This window comes from Orbicella franksi, chromosome 13 (genome assembly GCF_964199315.1).
Source record: "Orbicella franksi chromosome 13, jaOrbFran1.1, whole genome shotgun sequence".
Taxonomy (NCBI): Eukaryota; Metazoa; Cnidaria; class Anthozoa; order Scleractinia; family Merulinidae; genus Orbicella; species Orbicella franksi.
The window spans coordinates 19,405,385-19,418,520 of record NC_138157.1 but is presented as its reverse complement, the minus strand read 5'-3'; the positions used below and the strand labels follow the sequence as shown (position 1 = coordinate 19,418,520).

The following is a 13,136-nucleotide window of genomic DNA, read 5'->3' as shown; positions in this document are numbered from 1 at the left end:
TCTACACTACGTTTCAAATATTGCTTTCATCGGATTGCTGGAAACGAATATTTTACTCGAGAGTGGCTATCCGCGTCACGCAATTGTTTACATTCCAGCGCCGGATTTTGGGCAAAATCTATGAGAAACACAGGCCAAGGCGGGCGACTTGAAATCATTTGCCCAGAGATGTTTTTTGATAGCCTAACAGGTGGGTGTATATTTAACCCGTAGAAAGTGTTTTTATGGTATTTAAAGTTATAGCCCATAGAAAAATATGGCGATGTTTTCATGCAATAATTCTCTTGCGACACACTGTAAAATTTTGCGTGTCAGTTTGATCTCTTTTCGGGCTCAAAACTAACTTTGATTTATTTTATTTTTCGCTCAGTCATACCACGAAGACCTGAACTGAATATAAAATCCATTGAAAGATTCTCAAGTAGCTGTTCTGCGGAGCACGAAGCAATCAAATATTCGGAAAATTCAGCAAAACCGGAAGTAGATTTTGAGCCCAATCGGGTCGAAATCGTTTTTGGCGTATTTCTACCAAAGAAAGCTGTATTAGCAGAAACTAACTATGGTCCGTTTCTATTCTTACTAGGACCTATCTATGGACAAAATACAAGCGAAATCAATTTTTCGACTTGTGCCATTGATAGGCGATTTAGGTCCATTTTTATAGGCATTTACTCTTAAAGCTTTCTTTTCAAGAGAGACTTCTCTGAAAATATCAAGTTTCGTTCTAAGACGAAGAAGAAAGCTGTCAAAATCTCACTTGTTATTTCGCAGGCTGGTACAAAAAATATTATGATATTTTGCGAGGAGAAGGGCATAGTTGAGTACTCGCTTAATACGCAATTTTTAGTGCCAGCCGTACAAAATTATCTATTTATTGAGAATTAAGTTTTGTTTTAATTTTTAATACCACCAATCGGTGACCCGACCCCATGCCTTTATAACAAACTCGAGTGATTTGTTTTGGTTTGTAGATATTCCATTAGGCAAAATTCTTGTTTATTGTATTAAGGGTGTGTTTTAGTGACCTTATTCTGGAATACAAATATATATGCCGGAGTCATGATTCTAAAATAGGTCATTAAAACGATTATTCCGCTTATGGAAAAATACAGGCTCTGGATTCTTGCACCTTGTTTTAGTTACGTTCTATATCAAAAAAAAAACTTTCATTTCCTCGCTCAAGGAAAGGAGTAAAAGCTCCACTTTTTTCCAACTCAGGGAGTAGAATGTTTTTTTTCTGCGTAACAACCCATTTTCTTTACGACCCCATGTAGAGGGAGGTACTTTACCGAGTACTCTACTCCCAAAGAGCAAAATGCTGCGGGTATTCTGAAATTGGAATAGTGACTCAATCGAAAGGATACTTCAGGTAATTCCATTTATTCTTACTACGGAATATCAAAGGTCGTCGATTGAACGCAGCCTGAATCCAAGAAAAAAGCACTGAATGGAAGCATTTTTCGATTTTAGGCGCTGCATTTCCAGGCTGAGGATCACATAAGGGTATAATGAATTCGAATGAATAAGCAGATAAGCAGAAGACAAAGCGATCCCTGCATGTGGTAAACACCCAGTTGGAGTACAAGTTAGTCTAAGATTGTTGTGTTATTGCCATTTTTGGTATCGAAGAGCTCTTTTCACCGGCAAATGTGGGAGAAAATCAGCTCCAAAATAGCCTATACCCACGACATTGGATTATATTTTAATGCAAATAATCAAGGTTAAGGCCTGGCAAGTGTAAGTTCCTGAAAAGTGCGTAGCATGCGCATTCCCCATTTTTTCCCAGTTTTGCCATACGGGAAACATTGTTTCCAGCGTTCATTTTTGTTTGCAAGAATAGACAAACTTTATATGTTGAGGAATATTAAATGTTTTTCCCTAGCCACTTTGTAGTTCGTTTAACTGTTTCTCAGTCAAATATGGTGCTCATTCATCTTAACAGCATCATAAAGATTAGGAGTGTACGCGTTTTCCTCTGGAATGTCCTCAAGAATGTGGAGTGCAAGAGATTCCAAGAGAGGAGGTACAGATCTAGAAGTATATGATTAGTTAACAATTCCAAAAGGCCTATGATAGCAGTCCATACTGTCATCTTCAGTTAGGTAATTAACAATAAGAAATGTCAGCTATGCTAGAATTTCAGCATAAATGACTGAAACATTACATGTTGCAAAGACCAAACGACAAACTGAATCATCGGCATTATTTCTTCACTTGGATTAAAAACAGTCGCCCGATATCGAACCTTAAACTGGTAGTGATCGATTCTCTCTAAAACCGAGCAAAAGATGTTGACCTAATCTATTTCTAGAACATTTCAGTTCTTTTCACACGGCTTTTACATGTTTTACCACAGTACCACGACCTTGGAGCAATTTGTTGTTGCTTCAGACCAGCTAGTTTCATCCAAGTCTCACTTTCAAAGTGTAAATTTGTAAAACCACGAACGAATCCCTTAACTGAAGCAGAGATGACAACAATACACACGTGAAACGCAGTATGGTGGCAGTGGCTTGGAAAGAATTTTGCAAAAAAATAAAAAAACCCCGAGGATTTGGGAGATATATTGTAACATAGCTCCGAGGCTTTCTGGACAAACGTCTATATTTAGTGGTGTTTTCTTCCTATTCAAGTCGCGTTTGGGAACTGCGGGACCAAAGGACCTTACAAAATTCGCAATTTTGTCCTGAAAGCCTCGGAGCCATGTTAGAATATTGATATTTATAATCCATCAAATATTTTCGCTCGCGCGCGATTGGTCTAAACACGTCACGTGGCCGAATATTCCCCAGCTGAAACTGGGGAATATCCGAGAATATTCCCCAATTTTCAAAACTGCGCGCGTTGCGAAAAAGATTTGAAGAACAATAAACACACTAGCCTCCATTTTGGGCGAAAATATGCTCGGATATTTGTCCTTGGACATTGTCTGTTCCTCGAAGCTCACAGTTCACTTCTCGGAACAAATAATGTCCGCGGACAAATATCCAAGCATATTTTCGCGCCAAATGGAGGCTATTGTTTATATCGAACGTGACCTATTTCAGCAACTTAGGTAACCGCACAAGGACTTCTCTCTGGTTTGCAGAATCTCGAAAACTCATCAGCGCTCAACAAGATTTGATTTTAGCTATGATATCTATTTTCATTCAGTTGTGACAAAGTTGTCGTGGTGAGTCTTATTACTAATAATTGACACACATTAGCTGAGCGACGATCCGACTACGTTTCCAATCCTTCTTACGAGACCGACAATCAGAAACATGCATGTTGTTTTTTTAGGTGGAGTCCCACGTGAGGGACTATTGTCTGATGACCATGGTGCACTGTCCTTACGAGGAAGCTGGATGTACGTTCCATGTAAGTTACGTAATCATATTTCGGTTTGGTATTCACTTTGCCGTTGAAATGATCCACCTAACCAATCACAAAGGAAAGACACTGAATCAAGTAAAAACACAAAGTAAATATACATGGTGCCGGCGCAAATCGCCGCAAAACCTTTGAGACCGAGTTACCGTTGGTTTTGGTTTAAGCTCTGATTGGTTGAGAAATTGTCGGGAGTCTTAGGGAACCCAAAGCAATTACTCTGGGCAATCACAAGGGGCACACAACCCATGGCCAGTGAAGCAATCAAAACTTGAAGGAAATACATGTCGCTGACGTGAAGCGCGAGAAAACGTGAGCGAGCAGGTCACGATTGGTCAGTTTTGTTTCACTTTTGATTGGTTAAGAAAGTGATCGAGTTTTTTTTAGCCCGTCGCCCAGTGTAGTAATGCAAAACCAAAGTAATTGCGAATTACATTCGACACAAAAACTGCTCAAAGCGTTGTAAAGCAGAACTAAATTAAAAATAGGAGTAACTTTCACATTGAATTGAAAACCGTTCTAAAACGATTGCTCAGAGTGCGAGATTGTCTAGTTGAACATATTTTTCCTTAAGACCTAATTATAATTACCCGATAATATATCATGTTTACAATAAAATGATGTGAGTTATTTTTAAGTACTAAACGGCAATCAGCTACTTCCGATATGACGCGTACCGTCTTTTTAAGTAATCTTAAGTAATTTTTCATTTTCAGTGGAATTGGTGCCAGCGACTATGGTCTCTTGGTTTAAGTTTTTACGCTGTTCCGGCTCTGTTATCCGAATTCGCTGTGTAAACGACGGATCTTTTAAAATCAGTTCGCTAAAGAGCTACACTTTCAACAGAGACAACAGTTTCAACAGACTTTTGGAAGCGAACGCAATTGTCAAGACTTGGCACTGAGATGAGATCAAGTCAAGGCAAGAGGGAATGGCTTTTTATGCGGACCTCTTATTAAGCGAACACCCTCTATTAAGTGGAAATCTACTTGAGTCCCTAAATTTTCTTCACATATGTACTGTAAAATAAACCTGGACCCCTCTGTTAAGCGGACGTGGACACGAATATTAACCAATTTTGTCGCACAAAAGCTGCAATAACCGGACATTTCAAGAGCTTTTTACTTCTAAAAGCTCAGCTCGGACTCCTTTAACATTGTTCAGCGATGCTACAAAGCAGCTTTTTTTTCAAAAGAGTTAGTAATCAACTATCATTTCACAATATATTGGAATCTGTTTAGAACGGACACCCTGTATTAAGCGGACACTAGTGAGTGTCCCAAGGGTGTCCGCTTAACACAAGTTTCACTGTACACCTGAACAATAAGAAAGCCGGGCTGATACAAAATATAAGCGAAAAGAGTTGGTGCTTATTAAGAAAATCTGTAGTCAAGTCAAAAGTTTCGATGACCGCTTCAGCGAGTGGGTTGTTGATGATCACATTCAATGGCCAACATTGACTAAAGAAGGCCACTAAAGTGATCAGAAAGCCAGTATTATAATTTTTTTCAATTTCCTGAACTCAACGTACGTTTTTCGAGGTACTTAAGTACTTTCCGGGGGTAACGCTACCTGGGGTTCTCCAAAATACTTGATCTCACATGAAAAGTTAATTCAATAGTTCTTTCAATGCTTCATAAAACCAAAGGAGTAATTTGAATGATCATCTTAAGACCTCGAATGAGGAGCATCTGAGAAAAACATGGTCTAAGCTCCTAAGGACAACAGAGCGATTGAATGAGCTTGAGGCAGTGGAAGGTCAAATTGAAGAATTGCAAACCGATAAAGAATCCATGAAAATGTTACTGGATGGCAATGGCGAAGAAATAAGCGACCTCAAACTGTCGGCGAAAAAGCTCGAGGTGGAAAATATGGCACTGAAGAAAGACGTAGCAGCGCTGCAAAAACAGCTAGAAGAAGTAAAACTTACCACTGCTGGTGACAAGGGAGAGGTCCGTTCACTGAAAGCGGAATATAAAGCATTGAAGAAAGACGTGGAAGAATTGCGATGTAGTACCCCTGAAAAGTCCGAGAAGAAAATGAATAATTATTGGGATTGCCACCCGCAATCAGTGCGGCTGAAATATGATTATTCAGACGAGCAGAAAGAAACCGCGAAAGAAGCGTTGCAGGAAAAAAGAGCATCGGTTAGCATGGAGAGGTAGGTGCAAAGGAATTTGGTAACCTCATTGGGGGTTTGTGTTAATTTCCAGGGGATCAATTTTCTTTTCTGGGCAACCGACCACGATAAAATCAGGTCGAGTACGAAAACCTAATTAGTGCACGATGCAATTACATCCAGCTCGATTACTTTTACATCCAGCTCGAATACTTTTTGTCGACTCGTTTACTTTTTATCGACTCGATTACTTTTTATCGACTCGATTACTTTTCATCGAGCTTGAAAACAGTTGTTTAATCTAATCGAACATAAACTTTAAAAATAACAAAAAAAAAAAAAAATACATCGAGCTTGTATCACCCAAATAACTGACTGGTACAGAGTCGGACGACAACCGAGAAACCGAGAAAGACTGGTTCTCTTGCTCCCAGAGCCCCTCGTAGAATAAAAATGTCATGGCGGAGTATGGATAGGTTAACACGGTGGTAATTCGAAGAAGTTGGACTTTGTGTAGCCTGCATGCAGTAAGATCATCTCTCGAACCTTTTGAATTGGATTAAGGTAATCTTTTTTAAACCACTGGAAAGCGCTTAACACTTAAGTGGATACGCGCTATAATTAAATATTATTATATTGTGTTGTAAGTTGAGCTCCAACTTTAAGCAAGTTTCCTTTCAAAAGTACTTATTCCAGTTTTTCGGCTCAGTTTTATACATAATTTTCCTTTTTTGTATTGTAAGGATTTCTATCATAGAAATACCCATGTAACGAGATTAGATATGCTTGAAAAAAGTTGACATAAAAAGGACCACGTCGTAAATAATGTTTGTATTTGTCTTGCAGTATTCTATTGGCTGGATTAATTGTTTTGTTTATTTTCGATTCTGTTCATTTAGTTGTTGCCTGCAGTGCATTTTAGACGTCATTTAGGATGGCAATTTACCTGTGGATCCTAACCAGGTAATTAAGTGTCCCAATCACCCCCACCTGTCCCTGGCGTTAGAGGAAGATAATTTCCCTTGTGGCCTCTCTTTGAACAAAAAATAAGGTCGAAGTCTTTTCAGCCTTGTTTCGCCTCAGAGACAACTCACAACTCTTTTGAAAATATTTTATAAATATATCTTTAATTGAAAGTTCTTAATTGCATGCTACAAACATGTACCCTCTGGTAGCTGGAACCAAAATAGAAACGACTTTCAACAATCTGAATAAAATCATTGCATGAAAAATTTATCTGGTTATTAATGTTAATCAGTAGTGGTTATAAAAACAAATTATCTAAAAAAACAATATTACTTTTAGATTTTAATTAGATAAAGAATTTTTTTATATATATATTATGCTGATACCAGTAATGCTCTATCTCAAATACTGAAACAACATTTTTGGAAACATTTATATACAAAAGTAAACAATCCTTTCCGGATATAAAAACACTTTCATGCCACCAACCAGGTGTCAAAACAGACTTAGACTTTTATGCACTAACTCTTCAAGAGCATCATTAGAAGAGAACATTCCCAAATTGAAATCGCGTCTCCATGCTGAGTTTATCCAAATAATCTGATTGTGACATTCCTATCAGATATTAAACACTGGAAAAGTTGAAAATTTACATGGACATGTCAATTGTAATTTACAGTATGTAAATCTTGATTTACATTCTTTGTAAATTACAATTTACATGTTAGGGTTTTGTAAAATAAAATTACAGGAAATTTACAGCTTTTAGTACAGCATGTAAATGTTCTGTAAATAGTGATTTACATTGTCTTTGTCGACAATGATCATTTGAAGAACATGTAAAAACTTGTAAAATATTTTACGCACTTTTACAGTATCTGGCTTTGTAAAAAACATGTAAATTGCTTTGCTAAACCATGTGAGGAACGTGTAAATAATTCAAGCGAATGCTGTCAAAAGTCTGGAAATGTTATGTTTGTAACCCTGTAAAAACCATGTAAATGAAAAAAGGGGGCCTGTAAGAAACATGTAAAAACCATGTAAATTAAAAAAGGGGGCCTGTAAGAAACATGTAAAAACCATGTAAATGAAAAAAAGGGGCCTGTAAGAAACATGTAAAAACCATGTAAATGAAAAAAGGGGGGCTGTAAGAAACATGTAAAAAGCATGTAAATGAAAAAAGGGGGCCTGTAAGAAACATATAAAAACCATGTAAATGAAAGAAAGGGAGCCTGTAAGAAACACGTAAAAACCATGTAAATGGAAAACCTAGAAGTTGCACGGGTGCGACACCGCACTAACGAAGCTGTCTTCTTGTGAACTTTCCGCGCATCCACAACGACAAAATAAAACTAGAATTGTTACTGCACATGCAGGCATCCCAAGCTTACGTCTCTAGAAAAGAGAAAAATTAATTCTCGGACACGTACGTATTTATTCATGAAGGACCATGAAAGCGTCACGTGTTGTGTGAGTTCAAGACGGAAAGAGCCCTGGTGACCGAGTTTGAACTGACGCGGAGTTAGGTTAGGCAGGGAACCATAAGGAACACCCAACGACCGTTTCCTCTCGAATACTTTTCAACGCTGTTTTAGGCTATCTGATGTACTTTCAAAGCTCTGTAGGTTAATTTTAGGTTGCGCAAAAAAAATTTATCTGTTCGGTTATTCTAGAGGAGCTTGAGTATTCTCGAACTTGTTAGGGCTTTTTTGTCCATTTCCCGAAAACGTTAGGTCTTATCGCCTTTCCGAAAATGATAGCTGACTTTTTTTCGGTACCCAAAATGACATTTTTAACAATCCGAAAACAACAAACATTAAACTTCTCATATCGCGAAAGTTCGAGGTCACAGTTGTGCCCCTGAACCGCTGAGAATGAACGAAATATCATCGATTTAGAGCGTTAAATATTCCGAAACATGCACATTCTACAAGTAAGATTAATACAACTAAGTCTGCCCTTGCATGTTCACTGTTTCTTTGTTTTTTGTTTTGTTTTGTTTTGGTGATTTCTACCGTTTTGTACTTTCATTGCCATCACTGTTATCCCAGTCCCTTTATAAGAGCATACCAGCCTTGTGATTGCCCGATCTCCAACAAGCAGGAATCAGCGGTCTTCATGTTAGGTACCAGGTTCTCTCGGTTCTCCAGCCATGTTTGGCAGTTCGTTGGAACTTGCATCGAACTCGAGCTCTGTTTTAGCGGGCCAAAATCCACTCTACCTTCGCTTCGTCACCGTGCACGGTTTCAAGGCAAAGTTTACCGTTACCCAGAAGTTGAAGATAGCGATTACAGGCAACAAAAACAACAGGTAAGCAAGTTTTGCATAAATTGAACGAGCAGAGTAAAGTAACGTCAAGATACGTATACACTTCGTTTTGCCTTTGGTTGTGAATGTGTCATTATCAAGGAGAAGTTACATTGCTTGTGGAATCGACTTTGGTGATGTTTACCTGCCGTACATAAAGAGCTTTATTATCTGTTATTATCTGTTCTCGATAACTGAGCATGAGCATGCGACATTTGTTATTGGCTTATATGCACCTCATGATTCTTTCTGATGCATGCTCTTGTAAGGTTATGTTGCCCTCTGATGTGAATGCTAGTAAGCTAAAATGTAATGTGCCATCTTCAGCAGAGAAATTTCTCTTATGCTAGAGTAAGTATTCTGAAGTTACTCAAGTGTCTACAGTTGTACCTACATGCAAGTTACAATATGCTGTTATACACAACTGTACATGGACATTGCACCCACTGGTGCTGATACTGTAGTAAGTTAAATGTTGTGGTATTTTCTTTCACAAAAAAAACACTATGATACTTTATGAAGAGGTATACATGTACCTCAAACTGTCGTGAAAACTACACAGGACTTGAAAAAAGGGAAGAGTAACTTGCCCAGGCAGGAAAATCTACTTGTCTTGGATGACACAGTATAGTCAATTGATTATTTCATGACAATCAATAGAAATTAGTCAATGATATCAGAAATCAATAAAAGGATTCATCATGAGTCATCGATTGTGATCAAATTTTCAATAAGCATTATCAATTTTGCTGATACTAGCTTATCTTTTAAGCAACATTTAATAAGAAAGAAATGAACAAAAGATTTAAAGTGAAATATGAAATCATGAATACAACTGCATAAAAACATAACATTGTATCTTGTAAACAGAATATTTTGCTGGCATGCATGTATCAGGGACTATGTTTTGGGGGTTTTTGGTAGTGCCTTTGAAATCTACATAAAAAAAGTTACAATCAAACACTGTGTTGAGGGACAATTTTTCTACAGTTTAGGTGAACTAACAAAGAGAGACCAACTTTCAATTGATTCTCTAATGACTGATAAATTTGGTAAAATCAAACTGATAACTTGAAACTTTTCTAGCATGTGAGTACGAATTTCTTTCAATTGATTGATAGCACTGATAACACTTACATTAATTTCAATTTATTGATTTATATCAATTTATGGATCAATTTCAATCGATTACCTTACCCTGGGATGGCCAGAGAGCACTTTAGAGCCCTGTCACAGCTGTACATTTTACTTGTACGAAATTGGGCTCATACCAAATACATGTAGGTTTCATGTGTCATGCATCTGTTCATGCATCTGTAGCAGGGCAGGAAAAAAATTGTAAGTCACTTGCCCAGTGGGCCAGTCAATTTCAGTTTTCACTTGCCCCACTTAAATATTAGTTGCCAGTGTGGTGGCCAGTAAGGAAATCAGAGGACAAATGGGAATGAAGTACACTCGGATTCCAAACTAATTCTTGCTTTCAACCTAATAATTAACTAATCTTTAGGTGTTAAGTTTTGAAATGGAATGACTGGAAATTATCATTTATCAAGCTGGCATTTTTAGTCAGACTCACAAGACTACTGACGCTACATTGTAATTTCACTTGCCCACTGGGCCACTGAACTTTTTTTTTTCGCTTGCCCAAGAGCAAAATTTACTTGGCTGAGGAAATCAGACCTGGGTTTTTTCCTGCCTTGAGTAGATCACAGATAACATCAAAATGTGGTAAAAACAAAAAATAGTCACATAAGCCATTACTAGAGTGTGTCACAGAATCTGTGAATTTTTCAGGTGTGTGTCACTGATGTTTTTACCACATTTTGATGTCTTCTGTGATCTATTACTGAACAGATGCACAACAACATAGAATCTGTCTGCTTCGTAATACATAACAAAGAAACAAAAACAAACTTTTATGACATCATCTGTACCTTTGTCCACCAATAGAGCATAAGTGCATGTAAGAAACAATCAAATTGTGCCTGCAAATAACTTGACTTATTATTTAAACATTGTTTGATAGGAGTTTGATTTATTGTCCATGATTATTACAATGTAGGAGATAGTGAACATTGAATAGTTACTGCCATGGATTTTGAGTTTAGTTCTTCTACATCCTCTGACATTCAGTGCCTTCCAATCAGAGATGCAAATTTTTTGTCACACAGTAGCTACAGATGTAGATGTATGATCTGTTTGATTGATGAATATTCAGGGCTCAAAATAATGGCCGGTCAACGGGCAATGTCTGGCCAGAATGGTGACTTGACCGGCCAAAAACTTCACTCGCCGGTCATGTTGACCAGTCATGTCATGTTGAGACGGTCACGTTGTTCATTCTTGAATAAACAATCAAATCCCCAGCTGTAAATCTGAGAGTTTTTATCTCTTTTTTATCATGACCTCTAATGAAAACATACACCAATGCATACATGTATCTGTTCGAACGGCTAAAGACCATTCGCTTGGTGTTTGTCATGCGTTCAAGATCGATAGGAATGCCATTCGAGCGACTGGGGTTAAATCTGTTCAGAAAAATATTAAGCCAATCTTTAAACGGTCTAGCAGTGACTGGAACAAACAAACTATATTTGTGGGTTTAATTTAGCTCACATTACGTGTACTTGATTTTTTCGTAAATATCTTGACCAGTCAGAAATGAGACGTGACCGAGCTAAAATTACTTTGGCCGGTTAACATGACCGGCTACAGTCCGATTTCAAATGTCACAGTATAAATTGGAATAATAAGAAACAAAATAATAACTCCAGTGTAAAATTCGCTGATTGATATCATACACAGAATTTGCTGATTCATACTCAGACATAACTTATCTTATTTAACGAAATGTTTTATGTTACTTGTAGGATGAAGTAAAATTGAGAGTGGTCAATACATGCATACTCCTTGGCATTGATGCTTGATCAGGAAAAATCAGCCGCTGAGAAGTCTACAGTACCTATGACTCTATATAAGGGGTCCGAGGTCCATTTCTTGAAGGCCCTGGAAACTTTTTGGGCCCATAAAGCCATCTTTAATTGAGCTGTGTCTAAAAACTAAGAGCTGTATATGCCTGAAACTTCTTGTGTGAAGGAAACCTCTGTTCATATTGAGAATAAGCGAATAAAACAGCTCTGTAAGCATAAGATTTCAGATTTTGGTATGGCTTTCTGGGTGCGAAAACTTTTTGGGACCTTCGAGAAATGGGCCCCTGGTGCATTACAGTCTAACATGGTGACCTTCAACACTTTCTGGCATAAATTCAACCACTTTAAACATTATTTTCAATGCTTTGAAGTATCACCTACACTGTACCTGTGTTAGTGAATTAGCATTAAATTTGAATATCTTAGATTGCTAGGTTGATACTTATTGTTCAATACAGCAGCTATAAGATTTTATCATAAAAAGCAACGGCTATGTTTACATACATGTAGTACCAGAACAATAATTTATTAACTTATGATGTGTTATGGGAACTATGGTACTAGATAGGCCTTTCAATTTCAACAGGTCCCTATGAATTTTTTTTTTTACAGTACAGTTTTTTTTTATCACAAAAAGAAAAAGTAAAATTTTGAATATTGTTTACAGTGAATGTTTTGTCAGGGGTCCAAAATGTTTGTCCTGTTTGGATTCTGTACAGTTTTGGAAAAAGAAGGAAACTGTGACTTTATAAACATAGCCTAAAAGATGTCAGAAGCCTTGTTTTATGTTATGCAATGTAGTATTCCTTTGGCATGAATGTTTTTATGATGAATTGAAAATGTCAATCTCTATCTTGTGGTAAATGTTTTTTCTCCCTATTTTCTGTTATTTCAAAAGAACAATTCACTCTATGAAAAAAGTTGATCAATATTTCACACTTACATTGCAGTAATTTTCATAATAAGGTAAAGGTAAAGTCTGCATATGAGCCACGTGGCCCAACAGACTGGAGCTTATCCCGCTTTCTGTAGCAGGAAGCAACTAGGACTATTACTACTTCCCCTGGATGAGATGCCAGTCCATTGCAGGGTTACCCCACCATTACATTCGCTGGTACCCACTTATACACCTGGGTGGAGAGGCACTGAGAGTAATGTGTGCTGCCCAGCAACACAACAGAATGTACCTGCCTAGGGCTTGAACCCAGACCGCTCAATCAGGAGTTGAGCTCACTACATGTAACTACGAGGCCATCGTGCCTCCCACATTTTTCATAATAATTATTAAGGCTAATTTAATCCTACATTAATTACTTAGTAAGAAAAAAACAGTTTATTCATTCATTTTATGACAAAGGTATTATCATTATGTTACATTTGACTTTGTGAATTTAGTATATATTTAAGACAGGTATCCATTTGCAAACAATTTTAATTCAGTAATA

At 37.4% G+C, this 13,136-nt stretch overlaps 1 long non-coding RNA gene and 1 pseudogene across 2 annotated transcripts in view; both read left to right on the top strand.

Moving 5' to 3' along the window:
- Positions 1-5,534, top strand: part of LOC145465098 (TNF receptor-associated factor 4-like) — an 11,166-nt pseudogene extending 5,632 nt beyond the window's left edge. Inside the window, exons 5-7 of the transcript XR_014041514.1 lie at positions 1,943-2,023; positions 3,283-3,361; positions 5,011-5,534. The product of XR_014041514.1 is annotated as a TNF receptor-associated factor 4-like (transcript). The remainder of the gene's footprint in view (positions 1-1,942; positions 2,024-3,282; positions 3,362-5,010) is intronic.
- Positions 5,535-8,145: 2,611 nt separating this feature from the next.
- Positions 8,146-11,717, top strand: LOC145466597 (uncharacterized). The gene is made up of 2 exons (XR_014041952.1): positions 8,146-8,764; positions 11,632-11,717. It is a non-coding gene; the product is annotated as an uncharacterized LOC145466597 (long non-coding RNA).
- The last annotated feature ends 1,419 nt before the right edge of the window (positions 11,718-13,136 follow it).